Source organism: Epinephelus moara, chromosome 24 (genome assembly GCF_006386435.1).
Source record: "Epinephelus moara isolate mb chromosome 24, YSFRI_EMoa_1.0, whole genome shotgun sequence".
NCBI classification, from domain to species: Eukaryota; Metazoa; Chordata; class Actinopteri; order Perciformes; family Serranidae; genus Epinephelus; species Epinephelus moara.
This window is the reverse complement of record NC_065529.1, coordinates 9,551,000-9,573,433: the sequence shown is the minus strand read 5'-3', so window position 1 is coordinate 9,573,433 and position 22,434 is coordinate 9,551,000.

The following is a 22,434-nucleotide window of genomic DNA, read 5'->3' as shown; positions in this document are numbered from 1 at the left end:
GAAAGGTTTCACCTTAGCCAGCTGTCTAATTTGGAAAAAGCTGGACTTCACTACAGAGCTAATTTGCCGATCCAATTTAAAATCACTGTCCATCTTAAAACCCAAGTTTGAGACTGTTGGCTTTAAAAAATCTGCCAAAGGGCCTAAGTCAACAGGGGGAGGTTCACAAAGGCCACTGGGACCAAACACCTTGAATTTAAAAAGTTCAAGGCCATCCATTCTTTGATGTCTTCAAGACATGCCAGAAGTGGTGTGAGTGAGAAGGCATTTTTCTTTTTTAGCGGCACATATATCTGACTATCGTCAGCATAAAAGTGGAAAGAGATGCCATGCTTTCTCAGGATGGAGGGGCCCTAAAATCGACCCCTGTGGAACCCCATACGGCAGTGGAGCAGAGCTGGATTCTGAGTTTCCAAGGCTTACACTCATGCTTCTGTCGGCCAGATAAGATATGAACCACTCCAGTGCAGTACCACAGATGCCCACTAGGTGGCGTAACCGAGCCACTAGGGTATTGTGGTCCACGGTGTTAAAAGCCGCTGTTAGGTCCAACAAAACAAGAATTACATGGTCACCAGAGTCATTTGCCAGGAGGATGTTATTAAAAACTCTTACTAAAGCCGACTCGGTGCTATGCAGAGTTTTAAAGCCTGATTGAAAGATCTCCAGGACATTATGCTCATCTAAAAACGATTTTAGCTGAGCATGAACAACTTTTTCTAAGATTTTCGAGATAAAAGGCAGCTTAGAGATGGGCCTAAAATTGGCCAGCACACTGCCGTCAAGGCCAGGTTTCTTAACTAGGGGCTGGACCACTGCATGTTTCAGACTCGGGAGAACAACACCAGAGGACAGACTACTGTTGATGATGGCCAGAACCGACTGTCCTATACTAGGGAAAACTACTTTGAAGAAACCAGGAGGGACAACGTCACAGGGAGAACCTGATGGCTTAATATGGCCAATCAGATCTTCTAAAAATGATAGGGACACAGGTTCAAACTTATCAAGAGCTGCAGAACAAGGAACAGGGACAGAGGGGTCAGATGCAGGGGCTGAGATGAGAGCCCTTGCAGTAGCAACCTTATCAATAAAAAAATGCAGGAAGCTATTGCACATGTCAGGAGATGCCTCCAAGCTGACAGGCTGTGGGGCATTAAGAACAGTGTCAATGGTTTTATATAACACACGCGGGTTATGACGATTTAGCTCAATGAGGTTTGACAGGTATTTCCTTTTGGTCTCTTTAACAGTGTTCTGGTAGCAGCGCCAACAGTCCTTTAGGATTTGGAGGGAAACCTGCAGCTTGTCCTTCTTCCACTTCCGCTCTGCTTTGCGGCACTCCCGTCTAGCTGCACGGGTTTCCTCATTAAACCATGGCTCAGTTTTAACCTTGGGCAGCACAGTTTTTATTGGAGCCACAGAGTCCAGTATGGTTCGGCAGGAGGAGTTAAACCAGGAGCTGAGCTCCTCTGTGTTAGCAGAGGCAGGGCGGACACAGAGCTGATTAAAAGCCACGGAGAACTGACCGGCAGTAAAAGAGTTAAAAATCCGACGGCTCTGAACAGGGGCACCAGATTTAACATCGGCACAGGAGAAAGCAACTTCAAACAAAACAGGCATATGATCAGAAATCGCATCGTCACAGATCTCCAAGTTAGACACAGATAAACCATAAGAGAGGACGAGGTCTAATGTGTGTCCATGTTCATGTGTGGGACCAGACACACACTGCACCAGATTAAAAGAATCAATAAGGCTTAAAAAGTCCTTCACCAACGACTTATCAGGACAGCACACATTAATATTAAAATCCCCAAGAAAAATGGCACAGTCATACTTTGGCATGATTTCCGCCAGAAGACCAGAAAAGTCATTAACAAAGTCCTTATTGTATTTGGGGGGTATGACAGCGCACAGCACCGGGTCAGAGCGACCCACCTCAAATAAAGTCAGTTCAAAGCTGGAAATTGAGGATGAGACGGTGCACTGCTTACATTTAAAGATGTTTTTATAAACCGCCGCCGTCCCTCCTCCACGACCCGACGTCCGCGGGGAGTTAAAATAAGAACAGTCGGCAGGTAAAAGCTCGACCAAAGCGCTGGACTCACCAGCACTGATCCAAGTCTCTGTCACACACAGGAAATCCAAGGCACGGGAGCAGAAGAAATCCCTCAGGATGAAAGTTTTGTTCGCCAGGGATCTGGCGTTCACCAAGCCAATCCTGGAGGGTGCTGGGGCCCGTGGTCCAGTGGATCGGGGAGCCCGGGGCAACGTCCTCAGGAGCCGATGGTCCACCCCGCGCTGAGAGAGCCGAGGAGGGCAGAGGCGGCGGGCCTGGAGTCCCTCAAATGAGCCGGTGACAGGCACCAGACAGACGTCAATGCAGTCAAGGAAGTGTCGGGGCACAGTGAGAGGAGATAATAATCCATATCCTGTCCGGGAAATGGACGAAGAGCGTGTCAGCCAGAGCTTCAGCTTCACCAGCCGACCACCGCGACTGCCGCGGCGACGGGGACGCCTCTGCCGAGAAGGTAGGGCCGAGGCCCGGTACAGGTGAGGCGGAATCCCCGCCAGGAGCGGGGGCAAAGCACTCTGTCCACCGTGATTAAACACACCAAATTTTCCGACATTCTGCCGGAGAAACAAAAGAGGCCGGCGATCATACACCAGCAGAGACTCGATTTGTTTAGTGCCAATGGTTAAAAACAATAAAAACACTAAGCATTGCAGGAGCAGCAGACGGCCAGCCACACACACTGGCGCCATCTTGAACATTACCTACCAACCCGCGTTGGTAGGTAATGACGCATTTCCTGCCATAAAGCAGATTTTTTTCCACAAAATTGTGCACCAATGGCAGAAGCTTATTGTAAAGCCACTAAGTAACCTATGTAAACGCTGATAGTCTGATTTTACTGTGGCCACTACCCTGTGCAACCCACATTATTTTCATAATGAGTTATTTAGGAAAAGATGCTATCTGTTGCTTCTTTAAGGTAAGGCCACAGAGTCAGAGGTGCTTATGCAGTGTCTTTGATTGTGTCTGCGGCAACTTTTTTTCCATCGATCATCACATCAGGACCGCGCCAGGTAGTCTTCTTCCCCTCTTTGCGCGCTCTGTCCACAAATGGCCAGAGTTTTTTCTGACATTGTCTCTCCCTGAATGTTAGATCCTCCGCGAGTCAGAGTTTCTTCTCTTTCATCACTGTGGCATTCATTGAAGCTCTCCAAATGTCTGAAGGTGCGCATGGTGAACTGAATTATCACAGGGCGTGGACCTCTGTCTTCTCCAGGCAATCCGATTTGGTGCGCATTATCAACTAGGAAGCCAAGCTTATTTTTTTCATCTGGAGTAATTTGAGTGAAGATCTCGAAGACTTGCTTCCTTGTATCCTCTGCGGTTTCATTGATGGTTCCAGCGCCAACTGTAACGTTCTGTTTCTTCAATCTGCAGCTCTCGCCGGTTCACAGCATGCATCTTGTCATTAACTGTTTTCATCTGGGGTTCTCTACGTTTTTTTTTAATATTCACAGTGTCCGCCGTGTTTTTATGTATTTTTTGTTCAAGGGAGGTAAATCTGGATGCCAGCCCCTGGATGGCTTTCAGTATGTCCAAATTGGACACATTCTCCTCTTGGCTTTTGGAGCAGATTTTTTGGGGATTTGGACTCGACAAGGGGGTTTCAGGTAAAGGTGTGTACAATGAGAGCGGGTTTTCATCTTCAAAATCCATTAGATGGTTCCCCCCCCATTCCTTGTCACTTTTAGGCATGTTGACTATTGGTTGGCAAGCTAGTTAGCAACAGGCTGGTTAGCTAGCAGTAATCCAGACTTGTATCGCTGTATTTCTTCCGAGAAATAATTAGTTTGTGCTAGATTTGCACCTTAAACACGCATTCCTTTCAATTATCAGTCCTTATACTTACATATTGTAGTCCAAATCTATAGTTTAAGCAACTGGTACTCAAAACTTTCTGGAGCTCAACCCAAAAGATGCGTGCAGGTCGCCATCTTGCCCGACCTCGTACCGGATGATGTAATGATGTATCACTGAAGTTAAGGACCAGGGACAAAAGGTTGTTCTAAGTGGCAAATTTACGATTCTGGGCTCTGTAAATGAATTAGAATTGATTTGAGTCTAAAGTGTGGAGGGTAGAGGTATAAAAAATTAAAATTCCAAAGGTGCATATAAGTACCTGAAAAGTGTACAACAGTAAAGTACCAGGGTAAACATACTTGGTTATTTTCCACCACTGGTTATCAGTCAGTAAACACACACACACATGTTGCAACACTATACACTTAATGCCACACTCCTGGCTCTCCTCTGCAAACCCAGTGCCACTGACCTGCTTGCAGCTGATGATAACGGCTGTGCACGCTGGTCAATATTTGCGCAGGCAGATGGTGTTCCAGAAAAGTCCCCTCAGGACCCCAGGTCAGGCTGTTTATTGATAAGCAAGGCCAAAACAAATACAGGAAAACAGCTAATGACGACAGCAGACATGATACCAGCCTGTCAATCAGTCATCCCTCACAAGATGGGAGCTGCTTTTTGTTGTTGTGGAGAAGACTCATTTAAATATTAGAATTCCCGACATTGAAAAATGACATTAGCAAAAATAGATTTTCATGTCTTTCACAGCTAACATACCTTTGGTTTTACAGTGTGTAAACTGAAGTCATTTTGGCCAGGGACAGACTTTGGTCAAGTTATATAAGATTACCTTTATCTGCCAATCAAAATCAATTACTTCCAGTAGAAAACCTTATGTCATCGAAGCTGAATCACCAGAGTTGAAAGGGACATGTATTTTAGCCTCCTTCTACCGCCACACCATATTTCTATCAGACTGTGAGCACAACAAACAGTATTTGTGCTCTGAAAAATTCTCTGCTTATGCTGCTGAAAGAACATTTTCCCTTTCATAACACATTTTCGAAAAAAACTATAAAATACATTGATATCCCTGATGAGCAGTCTGCCTTTATCACACCTCCTCCCCAGTCACATGCTCACTGATATCAGTGTTCTGGCCTCACACATGGCTTAACAATCATTGTACACCAGCATCCCTGGCCTTTGCATATGATACACAGGAATAAGAAATGAACTATGTATTTTTGCGTCCTCCAGCTGGGAAGAACAGTGTGAGATACTGTATGTTATCCAGAGGCAATGGTTCCAATGCACTCAGAGATCATTTAAAGTGTTCCCCAAATAACACTGTAGTCTTTCAGATTTTTATTACATGTAGCCTCTTCCTTTCAGCACTGCTGCTCGTTTAAGTTGGTTGTTCACAGACAGCTGATGTTATATGCTTCCAGTGTTCTTTCAGCTTCTTATCCAGGGTCCTTGTTGTTTCATTGTTGTAATGTCCCCCACAGCTGTCACATATGAGGTCATAATGATGTCATAGATTACTCCAGTCTTCTTCTCTGGTGGACTACTGTCTTTAGGTTGTACCAGCAAAGATCCTAAGGTCTGTTTTTTGACGCGTTAGAGTACTTTGATTACTTTTTGCAGTAACAAGTAACCTAACGCGTTAGTTTGCTGTTTGAGTAATCAAATACTTAAGTACATTTTCAAACAAGACATCAGTTACTTCTGTTACTTTTAGAACACTGGTCCTTCAGCTCCGAAACAGCAACAACTGTCGTTTGGTTCTAATAACGGAGATAACGTTAAACCTGTCAGTCTGAAAGAAGTCATAAAGCTTGTAGCTAACTACATGGTAGAAGAAATGCTGCCATTGTCTACGGTGGAGTCTAAAAAAAGGACTCGCTGACAGACAGGTCAGACTCAGGAGGACTTGCATTATGCCTGGTACACACTACACAACTTTTCTGCCCGTTCTGAAAGTCACTATGTCACATTACACGATTGTGGAGTCATAAAATTGTGCCGTGACTTGGCCGACAGACATGACACACTACACGCTGGTACTCACCAATTATCCCCGGTCGTCTTTCACGGCACGTGTGATTTCATCGGGTTATTCTTATCCTATTTTTATTACTTTTACTATTATTTGAATCACTGTGTCTGTTCATGTGCCAGCCAACATGTTGTTGTAGTCACCTAAAAGCGTCAGCAGATGGCAGGAGCTACATTTGAAGCACCATACATAAACATTCAAGCTACTGTATCCTCCACAACCAGGTTCCTACAAATGTTTCAGAATAAAAGCCTATTTAGAAAATGGAGGGATTCTCTCAGCTGAGGTTATAAGGGGCTTTTAATTTGAAACAAGTGTTGAGTTTGAAATGACGGTGCGATATGTTAACTTTACAAAGACAACGGAGCGGATAAAAAGTAAATATATAAACACACAGAGGGATTAATAAATAACGGACCGTCTATAATGTAGTTTGTTTCAAATGAAGCTGGGAGCCTCTGCAGTTGTGGTGAGTAAAAGCCCCGCCGCTATTTGTTAATGTTATTACTTTATGTCCGACCGTGAGGATGTACCATTGTTTGCTAGCTTGATGCTAATGACAGTAACGTTAACTCAGCGGGTTGACAAAGTGCCTCTGCTGTTTCACACCATCATTTCCCCCTTTTACTCTGTGTGGTAACATCCCTAGAGGAAATATTAAAAACGCTGGGGTGTTGTTGTCATACAGTTGTCTACGGCAGCAGATCGTTCTGTGTTTCTACTGGTCAAAGTGACGGCTGTGATGGGAGAATTGGATCTCAGTGAAGGGCAAGTGGTCCATAACTTTAATTTTGGAGACAAAAAAATGTAGGCTTAGCGCCCTGTGGTCCATTGCCCAATAGGAAATGTAGAATACTCAAAAGTACTTTAAAAGTACTTGAGTTACTTTTCTCAGGGAGTAACATTGGAAGTACTTTAAAAGTACTTGAGTTACTTTTCTCAGGGAGTAACGTTGGAAGTACTTTAAAAGTGCTTGAGTTACTTTACTCAGGGAGTAACCCAGTGAAGTAACTGGTTACTTTTTTAAACAGTAACGCAGTAAAGTACTTTGATTACTTTTAAAGTAACCCTTACCCACCTCTGGTGCTAAGTCATGTGTGCCTTGAGGGCTCAGTCTAGATGCTGCGACAGCCCATCTAGCTGCCTCCAGTGGTCCTTCTTAAGGCCCTTGACACACCAACAGCACCTGTCACGGGTGTATGATACACCACTGGATGACATAATAGAAGGAGCTGGAAGGCCCCTATAGGGTGGGGGGCGGTGGGTGTGTCCAACAGACCCCAGACTTTCACCCGGGAATATGTCTTAAATAAATTTATATTGCACTGCAAGTGGGAGCTAAAAGTGTGCGGACCTTCCTCTTCTTTTTTGGTGACCCAGAATGTCAACAGTAGATGCAGGAGGATACTTAGCATGTAATATGTTGACCTGAAAGTCCACTGACAAAGCGGGGACATGAGATGAGAATGTGTTGGCACCTCCCTTTGGAGACATTTTCTTCTAAGCCAAAGCGATGGATCAGCCGACAGACTGCCATCCATAGAAGGTTTTAACAAGTTTGTAGTTTCTCTTTAAGGACAGTCATTTCATGTATTCAGAGTTCCAACCTAAGTACATGGGGCACTACAGAAGCCACGTGGGACTATTATGCATTTTTACATGGCTGGGTTTTATTTCTGCTGTGTGGCTGTCCAACAGGTAAAAACAAAATAGAACTGTGTAAAAAATCTATTTAATGGTAAATGGTATATGGACCTGCATTTGTATAGTGCCTTTCTAGTCATCCGACCATAGTCATTTAGAAATGACTAAAATTAAAACCTTATGTACCAGAGACAATGCAGCACAGCAGAGCAACCTTTCAAATAATTTTCCATTTCACATTATTACAATGATGCAGGCAATTAATTCGGTATCATTCAATAGAGCCTATATGTTTCCAAACCCTGCATAAACAGCTGCATTATGATTTAGCAAAACCCAATACGGGGCGTCGGCAGCTTAGTGGATAGAGCAGGCGCCCCATGTACAAGGCTGTTGCCACAGCGGCCCGGGTTCGACTCCAGCCTCTGGCCCTTCGCTGCATGTCTCTACCTCTCTCTCCCCCTTTCACACTTCACTATCCTATCAATTAAAAGCAAAAACGCCCTAAAAAATATCTTTCAAAAAAAGCAAAACCTAATACACACACAGTAAAGGTGGTAACAACCACAAACAAAAGCAACCGCTCCACCTACAATATATGACATGTTGCGTCTGTGTTCCATGTATGGAGTGAGACCATACAGTAGATGTAAATGAGGGATGTCTAATTAGCTCAGAGACCATAACAATATGCCAACATATATCTCCTCACAGTATAAACTGTTGACAGGCTCATGCTGGACATGATAGTCATTTGGGCATTTCCCTCAAAATCCTGTTTTGTGTGGGCTGCAGCTTAAAGTGGATGCTTTAAAAATATCTGAATGAAATTATGTGAGATATCTCTGCAGTGAGGGCATATCCACACCAAGCACATTTAGAGCAGCTTATCCAAACTCTGGAGTGTTTCCTCCTTTAGTTTGATACTGATAGTTGGTAAAAGTATTGTTTAAACAGAGCATCGTGTTTTACTTCAGGAGAGTCTAACTCAAATCAAACACAGGAATGAACCCTTAAAGACAAAGATTGATATGTTGACATCTGATAGCAGCAGTTCCTTGCACTTGAAAGGCCAACTAAAAAAATATAACCAGCACTCGGACATAGAGCTCATATTCAGCTAGAGATAAAATGAATGAATAAATGATAAAAAATAAATAGATGTGGCAAAAGCCTGCCATGCTTTGGTAAATTACAGGACATGAAATTGAATTTGTTCTGCATCATCACTGCAGTGTAAACAACACTCAAGTCATGTTCCAGTGGGAGCTTTCTAGAAATGACACCAGAGCCTTGCAGGACTGTGGTGCTCACTGTGAAGCTCAACACCCTCAGGTATGTACAGTATCTGTCTTCCATAACAGCAGCTGTGCTATCTAGGGACACCATCCAGCACACATGTTGTTCTGGCAAATATGGGGAAGCATGCATATATAGAATATTGCTGTCGCTCTGAATAAACGTTCAGTAAACACATTACATAACATTCCATCAACAGGACCTTATTTCAGTCTTGGTGATAAATACTCCTTTCCATTACCAGCTTTAAAAGCTGTCGTGTGTCAACAGGCAGTGAAGTAACCACTGAAAGCAGCTCTGCAAAAATCGCTCTGCTTTATGTCTAAACACAGCAGACATATTTTCTGGTGCAGGACATGTTTATTAATTAATCTCAGTTCATTTGGTCCAGCAGGTTATGGAAACACTGTTACTGCCTATCAGTCATAATTAGATAATGAGCAAGCTGCTTATGATTGATGAGTCTAACCTTGTTTGTTTCAACCATGAAAAAGACAGAATGCATCCAAACTACAGTAGTCTGCGTATTTCACTATGTATCTGTTGATTAGGAAAAAAAACTTTAGACAGAGAATCTAAAACTAAATTAAAAGTAGAACAAAAACTATAATCAAGAGTAATATGAACAGAGGGTGAATGATGTGAAACATGGATGGATTGGCAAATGGATTTGCAAAAAATAATCCTCCAGCAGGGCGGCACGGTGGTGTGGTGGTTAGCACTGTCACCTCACAGCAAGAGGGTTGCCGGTTCGATCCCGGGTGTGGGAGCCCTTCTGTGCGGAGTTTACATGTTCTCCCCGTGTCAGCGTGGGTTCTCTCCGGGCACTCCGGCTTCCTCCCACAGTCCAAAGACATGCACACTGGGGACTAGGTTAATTGACAACTCTAAATTGTCCGTAGGTGTGAATGTGAGTGTGAATGGTTGTTTGTCTCTATGTGTCAGCCCTGCGATAGTCTGGCGACCTGTCCAGGGTGTACCCTGCCTCTCGCCCGGTGTCAGCTGGGACAGGCTCCAGCCCCCCCGCGACCCTCAAGAGGATGAAGCGGTTAGAAGATGAATCCTCCAGCATCTTTCCTTGTAGAAATGTTAAAGCTGCTCTAATTCCTAGTTCCTTTTGCCCTCAAATCTATTGTTTTCTTTGTAGACACATGGCAGGTGTATTCAAAAGCCAGAGCAATGCAGTCGCGGCACGCAAGCATTCTTATAGGTCCCTATATTACAGGGCGTAGCTGTGCAGGTTCAGTGCAATGTGCAAGTTCAGTTCTTGGAATGCAGCACCACGCACCAGAGTCCTGCTCAGGTCCATTTTTGAAAATCCGCACCCACCCATACCCGTAAAGCTCAGTACCAGAACCGACCCGTTACCCAATCATTATGTCCAAGTCAAAGCCCCACCCGTTAATAAAAGTCCTGCGACCCCACCTGTGCCCGTGATTTAAAACAGACAGGCTACAGTCACTCACAATAAGCTGGGTTCTTCGTTCTTGAATAACATATCCAGCGACAGAAAAGTCTCTTTCCAACAAAACCCCAGACTTTCACCCACCAGGTGTTCATTTCCCATATGAATATAGAGTAGGGCATTAACGACTTTGATTTTTTTCAGGTTGACTTATCTGTCAAGTCATTTGATGACGTCATCACATTGACACGGCGGAGGAAAGTGAAGTATCTCCACACACATGTGATGTGTGTCTGTCAAGGCCCGAACATACTCGGGCAGAACGTACGCGGAACGGACTCTGCGGAGGTCCGTGCGGACTCAAAGTGGACGTCCGCAAGCCCTGTGCGCGCAAAGCTCAGATTTTACGACTGCGCGGACTCACCAGTGACTGCTCGGCATGTATTTTTCACATCGCGGGGATTTTTCACTGACATTTTTACAGGAAACTACAACGCGGAAGTACGCTCGACTATGAAAGCCCGAATGACTGCGGACATTCCTCGGAGTCCGCTCCAAAGTATCAGCGTAATCAGAGGCAGCGACTGCATTCCGTACACAAGCACACAGAGAGAGAGAGAGGGAAAAAACACAGGACTTGTCGACTCCTCCCGGGGGGTGTCGACTTGTGCCACTGACGTCGACACGTCGACAAATCGACAAATCGACTTTTCTGTTAATGCCCTAATATAGAGCCAAACCATTTTTTTTTTTTTTTTTTTTTTTGTTAAACCTGACCATTTGCTTTTGTTGGTTCCAACAAACCCCAGACTTTCATCTGGGAGCCAGGTGTTCACTTCCCATATGAATATAGAGCCAAAACATTTTTTTGTTTGTTTTTTTAAACCTAACCATGTGCTTTTGTTGCCTCAACCTAACCATGTGCTTTTGTTGACGTCTAAACAATGACAATGTGGTCGGACAAGAGTAGATCAACCAACCAATTGACCAACCAGCCAGAATGTGAAAGCCCTACAAATCTTTGAATGTTGTTTTCAAACTACCAGGATTTGTTCTCTCTTTCACATGATTTGGTATGTGTTTGAACTAACTGAATGACATTATAAACTCTAAATAACTAAGTAATAAAATTCCACTGTACATGTTCCTGTTGATTTAAATGGACGGAATAACTGTGCCTTGGCAAAATATTGACTTTGAACTACTGTAGATGTAAGCGAAGACTTTTGCATGGTTATGACGTAAATGTTCCGTACAGAAGGCTGCTGGACTTTGATCAGTAGTTGTAGTTCTCTTTGGAGCACTGAAGCACTCTGTATGTTAAGTAAAGGCCAAGTGTGTGTGTGTGTGTGTGTGTGTGTGTGTGTGTGTGTGAATTTGTAAATTTTCCCCTTTGTATCTCTCCTCAGTGCCTCAGGCTCACTCCCAAAACCAGTTTGTTTTAAACACATGCAGCTTGTAGCCCAAGTTACCAGCCTGTCTGCTCTTACACCATCTCTTGCTCTCTCTCTTTTAAACACACACACACACACACACACACACACACACACACCAAGTCAGGACATTTCCCCCCTCCCTTTCCTTACATAACTAGTGGTGTGTGTTACAGCACAAATAACAGTTAACAAATATGCCAAACCACTGCAGATCAATTTAAGGATTAGAGGAGTGCATCATAATAATAAAAAATACTAGACTAGTACTATTATGACAACAACTACTACTACTACATAACAACAAGTAATAATAATAATCAGGATAATGATTATGATGATATTAATACAGAAATGTAGAGTACACAGATATTATAAATCAAATAATCAAATGACTTAATAAACACTTCATTTGCATAATGAATTCTTCTCAGTATAGCTTTGAGCACAGTGACCTTTAATCCAGTCTGATCAGAGATGAGGATGTTAAAAGCATCAAAGCGTCATTGTTGCTGGGAGCACTGGGATCTGATTACTTGTGTCTGTGAACCAGGATATCATGGTACGTTGACTTGCTGTTGACTGAGCTATACAATTTCACTGCAGCACATTGGGACACTGTATAGGTACACAGGCTATCATATTCACTGTGCCTACGTGGAAATGGAGAGAAATGGAAAAATCATTTACTGCTTTTGGAACAATTGCTTCTCTTTTTTGAGTGAGACAAATTCCTCATTAAACAGAGAAAGTGGCATACAGGGACCTGCTACTGTTCTTTATTGAGTGTTTTAAGTGGTTCGAACACTGCGTCTTTTGATTTCTGATCTCTCTGAAGTGCTCGTTGACATGGAACCAAGGCTTTGATTTGTCTCAAAACAAACCTTGTTTTATTTCCCAGAGTGCCCTATTTTTCCCCTAACCCAGTTGGTGTGTTGCTCATCAGTGCTGGGAACTCAGATAGCCCAGCCGGGCAGGAGCAGAGGGCCTTATACACTCTGAGAAAAAAAGCCTTGTTGCTAAGACTGTACCTACAAAAGGATACCCCATTTAACACAGAATGTTTAAAAAAGTCCAGTTTTTGCCCTTACTCTGAGAAAGACGGTATTCCTGCTATGCTGTTTACATGGCCAGTAAAAATTAATATTCCACTAATACTCCTGTTTACATGCAGTCTTGCATACTCTGATTAAAGTGTTGTTTATGATTTCAAAATATATCTAGAATTACCACCCTGCAGTTGTATGCCTTTGCACACTGGTCAAGTTTCTCTTACAGTTTACATCCATGTCTGTGAAAACATGAATGCCTCGCATACATCTTCATCCCGACATCACAAAAGATCTTTACAATCAACCCAGTTTCAAGGTGGACACCCAAAATGATTGTAACCAATTCACTGTCTTACCAAATGCCTCCCCTGCTGTTCCTGAGGTATGACATGAGTGATATGAGACTGAATAATGGCCAGAAAAGTGTTTTATGCATAACATTTTGATGACCTTTGACCTTTTGTGAAGTTATGGCATAGTTAGCAAATTAATTCTTGAGTTATAACCAAAAAACATATTTTGTAAGACCACAGTGACCTTGACCTTTGACCATCAACCACAAAATTCTAATCAATTTATTCTCCAGTCCAAGTGGACGTTTTTGCCAAATATAAAGAAATTCCCCCAGGCTGTTATTGCAGTATCATGTTCACAAGAATTAGACAGATGCACAGTCAAACTGACCTTGACTTTTGACTGCCTAAATCTCATCAGTTCATCACTGACTCCAAGTGAACATTTGTGCCAAATTTAAACAAATTCCCTCATGGTACTCTTGAGATATCACGTTTACAAGAATAACACAGATGAGATCACATAGACTTGACCTTTGGCCACTAAAATCGAACCAGTTCATCCCCAAAGTGTTCTTGAGATATCATGTTAATGATAATTAGACAAAATAAGGTCATAGTGACCTTGACCTTTGATCTATGACCACCAAAAACTAATGAGTTCATCATTGAATCCAAGTGGACATTTATGCCAAATTTGAAGAAATTCATGTTCACAAGGATGGAATGGACAGACGGAAGGACGGACAAATGTCCCAAAAATGTAATACCTGACCACGACCATTGCTGGTGCAGAGGCATATAAAAGTAGAACAGTTTGAGTCATTTTGCCCCTTTGCACCAGAATAGGATTTCTTTCACAGATTCATACCAGTGGTAAGGTTGTGCAAGCTCCCTTTCGTTCCTTTAACCACCTTCTTGAAAAGGTTAGTGTTGCGATATCTGTGCATATCCAAACACCAGTTGATTAAGCCCTTCATAATGTTTAAAAGTCATTGAGTTTTTCCTTCCCATCAGAAATGTGAGATTTTTGGGCATGCATCTCTACCCTAGCCTAAACAGTTGGTGAGTTGGATTGTGTACAACGTCTCAAAGACAACGCACGGAGCCAACCATAAACAGGCAGGAGGCCATGTGTCGCAAACTGTGGGAAAAAATCCATATGAGATATTCCAAATGTGCTGTATACATATCCAAATAATGCTATTAAAACCTGGTTAATATGAGCATATCCCTCATGTCTTAATCGGAAAATACTTCATTCAAAAAGGCCTTATTCAGAAAATTTAAAAGGAGTATGCTGTTTACATGACCTGCAATAATTCAGACTATTGTAATATTCGAAATTAGAGTGGAATATTCGTGTGCACGTAAATATAGTCAATAATCTAAGTAAAGCGTTTTATTCACATTATTTTAGATGTTGGAGGTGTACTTGCTTCCCCTGACCCCAAAAGTATCATCAACCATCTTGAAAATTAGAAACATCTCTCAGATTGGTGATTATGGTTGGTTTTATATGTTTCTGACTATGCTGACTGACAGCTTTTGCCCTGATTAGAAAAAAGGCCAAGCTAATCAGATCTTTGTAGGAGGAAATGGGGGATGTCAACCAGGAAAAAAAACAAAACAAAACAAAAAAAACAAGGATTTTGCCTTGGCGAGATTGATGTTGTGGATTGATTTATATAAACAAGACTATTGGCTTTGTTAGGATGTACTTTTATTGTAAATTGTAACCTCAGAGTACTACAACATATTCTCATTCAAACCTTGTCACATCTCGATGTTTGGTCATGGACTTTCCACGTTGAGATATGACATGCAAGATATCCTGGGTGCGTTGGTTGTTGATGTTCTGGGACGCCATGTCAAATTTCCGCCTGTTACATGCATTGTGAGCAAGTGATGTTTTTTTTTCTCCAACAATGAACATGTGGTTACATTTTGCAAACACATGCACATGGTTGGGTTTAGGTAACAAAAACACATAGTTGGGTTTCGGAAAAAAGAGCAGCGCTTGGCTTTACAATCTTATGGGAAGTTGGTGGTTTACGGGCTCATCCACCGCCCCTCCCACCTGCCCTTCTTAGACTTCTGCCACCTTAACTTTCGCTGTCCTGCCACGTTTTCCCCTGATGCCACTGGGCACTGTTAAACAGTAATACTAACATGCTCACAATAACAGTGCTAACATGCTGAGCAGGCATAATGTTTATCGTGTCCACTGGTTTAAACACACCACTTTGTCATACATGATAAGAAACTGAATTGCTTTGAATTTTGGATTGTTAGTTGAATAAAACATACCATTCAGAGATGCCTCCTTGGGCACTGAGAAATTACACAGGAAATGTTTCACTATTTCCTGACATTTTTTTGACAAAATAATTAATCAATTAATCAAGACAATAAATGGCAGATTACTCAACAATAATAACAATAATAATAATAATAATAATGATAATAATAATAATCGTTAATTCCAGCCCAGGGGATCCCCGGATCCCTGGTTGAGAACCACTGGCCTAGGTGTCTCTAAAACAACTCTTAGTTCGGCATATTTCTTATGTAAAATGTTAACTGCTCTCAAAAACTGTGTCAGCAACAGAAAATGACATCATTGAGAATGATACATCGCTTGCTACTGATTAGTTAGGCAAAATAATAAGCATTTCCAAACAGAAATTGGCAAACATGAACATGATGTGAGAATGCATAATGATGTGAAATAAAATTCAGTTTATCAGGCCACATGTGCTCATTTCACTGTATTTGTGTGGTCATTACCACAGCTATTGTTGCCTCCTGCTGAATATGGTTATTGTGACCAGGTAAGGTAATGCAAAGTGTGTCCTCACAGTCAGGACAGATGTAATCATGTGTGACCCTATGTTAGACTTTGAGAGGAGCCTGGCAGCTATACTTACAAACAGACCGGCACATGTTGCTGATGCTATTGTCCTTCCCTCCTCAAAACTGTTTTGCAAGTAAAATGCTGTAGGTGGCGATATGCCGCCTCTCAGTTTGTTAGTATTGGACCTTTACCTGGTTGGCCTATTACATGACAGGCCAACCAGGTAAAGGTTTTATTACATGACAGACCAAACAATCAAACCAAACAATCAGGAAAACACAAAAACCATTTTGTGTTTTCCTCTAATCCAAGTATTTCAAATATTTAACTCATTCAGCTGACACAGCATGAACGGTGTCTCCTCGTATGTCCGAAAATGCATGACTGGATGTAAATTTCGACAAGTTGTTTTTCGACTTCTTTTTCTGTTACACATTTAATGGTATTCAACTTTTGGGTCAAAGCTCGGAGTGGACACTGTGGAGAATGCACCGAGTACCTCGGTCCAATTGACTGTATACATGAAGGAGTAATTCGACTCCTAATCGCATTACCATTATCTTATTTATGTTAGTCCGACTTTGGGAAATTTGTTTTAGTATGATTTCAGTCAGGCTAACAAGTTTACATGTATTTTAAAAGTGGAGTTCTAGTTGGACTAACACAATAAAACGATTTTCTCCAAAGTCATGTAAATGTACTGGGCCCCGTTTTCCAGAGCCTTCATAGTGCTACGTGCATCGTAAGGTGTATTTTAAGGTCTCCCTTAAACTTACGGGCTGTTTTCCAGAGTCCCCTTAGTGAAGATATATCTTCTGACAGGTATATCTTAAGAAGGGCGGTCTGAACCACTTGTAAGCTGTCCCTTAGTGATGCGCTCCATTTATCCTGTCACAGTTTTAGCTTTATTAGGCCAAAATTATGCTTTTTAAATGGACATTTGCAGTATAATTCACATCTAGACTCCTTGCGCAAATTACATCATTAGTTTAAAATTAACTTCATGAAAAATAATAATGAATATTGAATATTATGAATATATAGGTATAATTATTCATTTATTCATTCATTCATTCATTCATTTATTTAATGGAGCTAACTGAGGATATGTTTTTTCTGACGAGGCTACAGGCTGTACCCTACCACTATGTACTGAATATCTGACAGATACTTGACAAATTGATCAAACTGAAGTCTAATGAGGCGGCACCAGCTATATAGGCAATCAAGCGTGTCACCTCTGCTTGCTTCATTGTAGACGAGATTATGGCTGCATTACAGCGTATCGTTGTGCTCAATCAACTGAACCAAAGGCGTCGCTGTCCTCGACATTGTGGCAAAAAACAATGACAATAACAATGCTATGACGATATCTATAGGAAAAAAGGCTCATGGTGTTTCCCCCCACATTCTACTTTCTTAGGCATGCAGTTTAAATCCTGATTATAGTTTAGATTTTACAATTAAACTGGCTAATACATACAACATACAACACACTGACACAAGAGAAAATGCAATTTGTACAAACATTTACAGGTAGATTTATAAAATGGTTAAATATTAACAATATTAAAAAATACTTGCAAACTTGAGAGGAAATTACCAAAATATGATTCCAAATAGTCATCAGTGACAGTGAGAGATCATCACTGTATATTTAGATGAGACTGAATTGAATTTGTACTGTTAAATATTTGAAACTTCATTGTTGGTGGATCACATGGTTAACATCTGTGCTCATGAGGGTCGCTCGTTATGTGGCAAAGGCTATCCACAAAACTGTACCTCTATTTTTTGAGTGTGTTAACTGGCTGCCAAATTCCCAGGCCCAGTGGACCAGGAACATTTGGCTTGGGGCTTGTTGTGGCAGGGTCGGTGTTTGTAGGATGAACAGTGACACACTGAGTGGAAGCAGGAATCAGACAATGGACCTTTATTCTTGGGACAGTTTTTTTTCCTTTGCCTGTCTGAGGTAGTGATGTTGTCCAATGTACAAAGCAAGACCCACATTCTGTCCTATCAGCACAGCAGAGGGGGCCTTAATGAGGTCTCATGGGAGGTGTAGTGTTTTTATTAATGTGATGGCATGTCAGGTTGCAGAGATATGCTCTGTCAGCTAAGGTTGGCTCCTGCATGTGTATTCTGAGATGGTCTTACTTTGTACTTCTGACATAAATGTGGTGGAAGGATATGAGATGAACAATGCTCAAAAAATATCAATGAACTGTCAAGTGATGTTCTCCAGTTTGACATGTGTCAATGTAAATGTGTGTGTATGGATAGATACACTTTAACCTCTGCTTACATTCATGTGTGTGTGTAGCAGAGTATGCTTTTTCTGCTCATTAATTGTCACAGGGCTGCATTTAGTGACTCACAGGTGTCGTGATTACTGGGAGTCTCCACTGAGCGCTATATCCAGTTAAGTAATTGCTGCTTGGATGTGCATTTCCTACCTGGTTCCAGGGTTGGTGGCATGGGCTTCAGTTTGGTGTGGCTGATGCAGTGTCTCTTAATAGACGGGTTTCCCAGCAATCGTAAAGCATGCATTCTTCCCATGCATTCATCCAATGAAACTTTTGCTGAAGAGCAGCCACTTCGACCACAAGTTGAATTTATGACATACTGGTGAATGCTAAAACTTAGTGTAACATTGCCACAGTCAACCAGTTCAAACAGTAAAACCTTTTTTTTTTTTTTTTTTACGTCATCTTCTTAAAGTTTGCTAAAACATCAGTCACTAGGCTGGTCTGGAATGGCTGTAGAAGATAAATTCCTGATTGTACTGAACAGAGCAAGGGTGTATTTTTCTACAAAAGAATTTAGCTTTTGATTGTTAAAAGAAAAATATGTGATTCCTACTTTAAAAAGTTAGTCTTCTTCAAAATGCAGGCAGATTTCTAAAGTCACTGATTAGCTGTATTCACATTTCCAGAACTGATAATGATAAATCCTCTTAAAATGTCTTCCAACTGTTTTGGCCAATGCAAATAAAAGATGAATTTTCATATTTCTGTTATTAGTGTGGAACTTTATCCCACCACCAATTGTTGAGTTCTATTAATATGGCCAGCAGAGGGTGTGTTATGTCACCCAAAAGTCCGCTAAGCCTCCTTATTATCTTTCATCAGCGCATTCTAGGTGTAAGGCAAAGTGTGTCTTCCATGATAATGTGGTAATACAGAGAGTTCACAATCAGGACAGATGTAATCATGTGTGAGCCTATGTTACACTTTGAGAGGAGCCTGGCAGCTATACTTACAAACAGACCGGCACATTGTGCTGACGCCATTGTCCTTCGTTCCAGTTCTTTCTTGCGGGCCTCTTGGGAAAAGAGTGCTGTTGTACAGCTGGCCCCATCTTTCTTGGTGCAATATTTTACAGTCATAAAAACACTCTGTGGTTTTGCCAGGCAGGAGGAGGAGCAGAGCAGAGGGAGTTTAGAGAGATGCAAAGGAAGAAAGAGGGAAGAAAATTTAGAATGAAGAAGAAATATGTAATCTGCAGTGTAAAAGGTATTAGAGCGTGGAGTGGATCAGATGAGAATAAAAAATTCTGTAAGAGCACACAGAATGTATTTTGATAGTCAAGTAATATTTGCAGCATGCAGGAGGAATAGTTTTTTCAATGTAATGTAAGTCATTAAGATGTCATCACTTGACCTGGTTTTCTGTTGTAAGACAGAGGGATGTCGTATGCTGTAAAGCCCTGTGAGGCAAATTGTGATTTGTGATATTGGGCTTTATAAATAAAATTGATTGATTGATTGATTGATTGATTGATAAACTCTCACAATTTTGTGACTGATACCTGAGGTTTACTTCCTTGTCCTAACTTTCCTGTCCCCAGGTCTTTAATTAGAGAAAGGATAGATGACAATACACAATACCTTAGTGTGAAGAATGAAAGCTCACTTTGCAACATCAGTGTCTCATTTAGTTGGCCTTGGCTCCTTTACTCAAATTTAGCGTAGTAGTGTTACTCTGCAAGCTCTTCACCTGAGAAATGTTGATCAGCAGTGTGTTCACTCGTATGAATTGTCAGCTTTCTGGAATAACCGGATTTCTCAAACATCATGCAAAAAGGTTCCTTAAATGGGTTACAAGTTAAAGCAACTCTTACCTTTCTTGCATTTCACACAGCACTTAGAAAAAATTTGAACATCCCCAACTCCCGCCTCCCTCCAAAGTCCCATCCCCCTCCTCCTGCAACTCCACCTCTCTCCAAAGGCTTACTCCCCCCTCCTCCATTATGTCCTCATTATGTCTATGATAGACGTGAGCGTTGGCAAGGTAACGCTAGATACACGGAAGAGAAGAGCGAGTGTAATACGCCAAGAAAAGAGTAGAAGAGAGGAGGAGTAAAACATGCTGCTAATGCTGAACGAAACAATGGAGTCAGACTCAGAGGTACCCGTAAGTGAAATTCTACTAAAAAATATTTAGTAAAATTCAGTTCAATAATGTTAGACAGTACTGGTGACTGGCGACAAACAAGGAAGATAATACAGAGGCTCAGGGTATGTTAGGCTACAGTAGGCTAACCGTTACCAACTGGATGCTGTGTTGTAACGTTATAGCCTATGCTACATTAGAGGCAAACTAAAAATACCTGTCCAGCAGAAATTCTGCGACCATCTCGTCCCCTTTTACCTCAGGATGAAGCTGCATCAGTCAGAATGCGATGATTCAGAATTTTCTTAGAACCATATGAGAATGGTATAATTATGATTTTTTTTTTTTATCTCTGGTGGAATTCGCTTACATTTTAGCTTATTAATAGCATTTTAACCTTAACAAAGAAAAGTGTAACATTTCCAGAAAGGTAAATGTCACTTTAAGGGCCTGTTACAATACTGCGCCTTTCAAAATCCAACTTTTTTGAGATATTGATGCCTCTTCTTAATAAGAGAACATCAGACAAATGAGAATTAATTAACAACAACAGGGTAAACAGGGTAACAACAAATCCTTAAAATAAACTGAGCAAAACAATGCGAATCAGCAAATGATCCATGTTCTCCACCTCTGTAATGATGGATACACAAAAGAAATTGTCACCCAACTTTGCAGTGTTTGGTTGAATCATCTATTTTCAGCGGTTCATTTCACTGACAGAACAGATGCACTTCTATTTCAGCAATCCAGCTGTGAAATAGGCTGTGTAAGTGCTTGCACTTCACTTGCACAACCCAAATGTATTTCTGCACTTGAAGTCTATTTCCTTCTCCCCTTTTTCATGTATAAATACAGTTATGTAGTTATGTTATGTATTGTGTAAACCCACAGATGGAGGACTGAAGCTATAGCCGCTGCTCTACTAATGTACTGTCTCCACTATACCTCCTGCATAAAGTGGTGCCCCCAGAAATTTTTCATAGGGGTGTCTGGGCCACAGGTCCGCTGAAAATCTTGGGGTGGCACAAAACCAAAAGCCTAATTCGGTAACTGTAAATCTTCAATTAATAGCTCTGAATTAGTCAAGAAATCAATTAAAACTGTTTGCCGAAAATTTTAGTCAGATTCAGATTTTCAGGTTTTCAGTCAGATTTCATTAAGCCGAAATCGGAGGTGGTAAAAGCCCTGCGATGTCCTCTTTATAAGGCCTCCTACAGACTGTGAGAGCTACAAGCTACACTGTGCCACATAGAGCTAATAAACTTGGGTAAGACATCAAGTTTGATGTATGCAGACCATACAATGACAGTGCCTACTGAATCACAGGCCACGACATATGATGCAATAGCTTCCCATACAGAGTGTGCAAGGATGCTGCACAGGTTATTACTTCTCTAACTATGAAGCACAACATAGAGGGTCACATTATTAAATAACCTAAAGGTTTGTGGGCACTATATACTGTGATGTGTCTGTGTGTGTTTGCTAGTGCTTCATCCTTCTTTATGTGATCATGGTAAGAGCTGGAGGACACATCATACAGGCAAGGCCTCTGCTGCCACAACTCCACAAGGCTTTCCTCTTTGCTGGAAACCCACACATGTCTTTTAGCGCGTTTTGCCTCCATGGCGAGCTGCTATCTGTTTGTCTGTTTGGGTTTAGCACCAGTGCGTCATTCAAGCTACATCTCTGTTGGTTGGTTAGTTGACATAGGTGGTAACAGCAGTCATACAGTGAGATGGTCATCCCAAATTTTGACACTGATCGCAAGACTGTGACAACAGCCATCCTTTAACCTGTGCGACACTGCACCACCATTTTAGAGCCACGACATAAGATATCGCCACCTTTCTTTCAAGTTGGTCATTTTTCGTCTGGGACAGCCCAAAGTTGCACAGTATATATCAGTCCTAAAACGGATAGCCCATGGGACGGGATCGGCGGCAGTACGGGGGTGACGTTTTAGTGTGACCCACCGCAGGGTAAAAAGCAGCTGACAGCAGTTAACAACTAAGTCAAAGAATTTCTGCAAATTGAAGAGACAATGAGGTCTGGGAGCTTCTTTACCCTCTGAGCAGAGGACAAGCCGCCATATATCAGAGACAATAAATG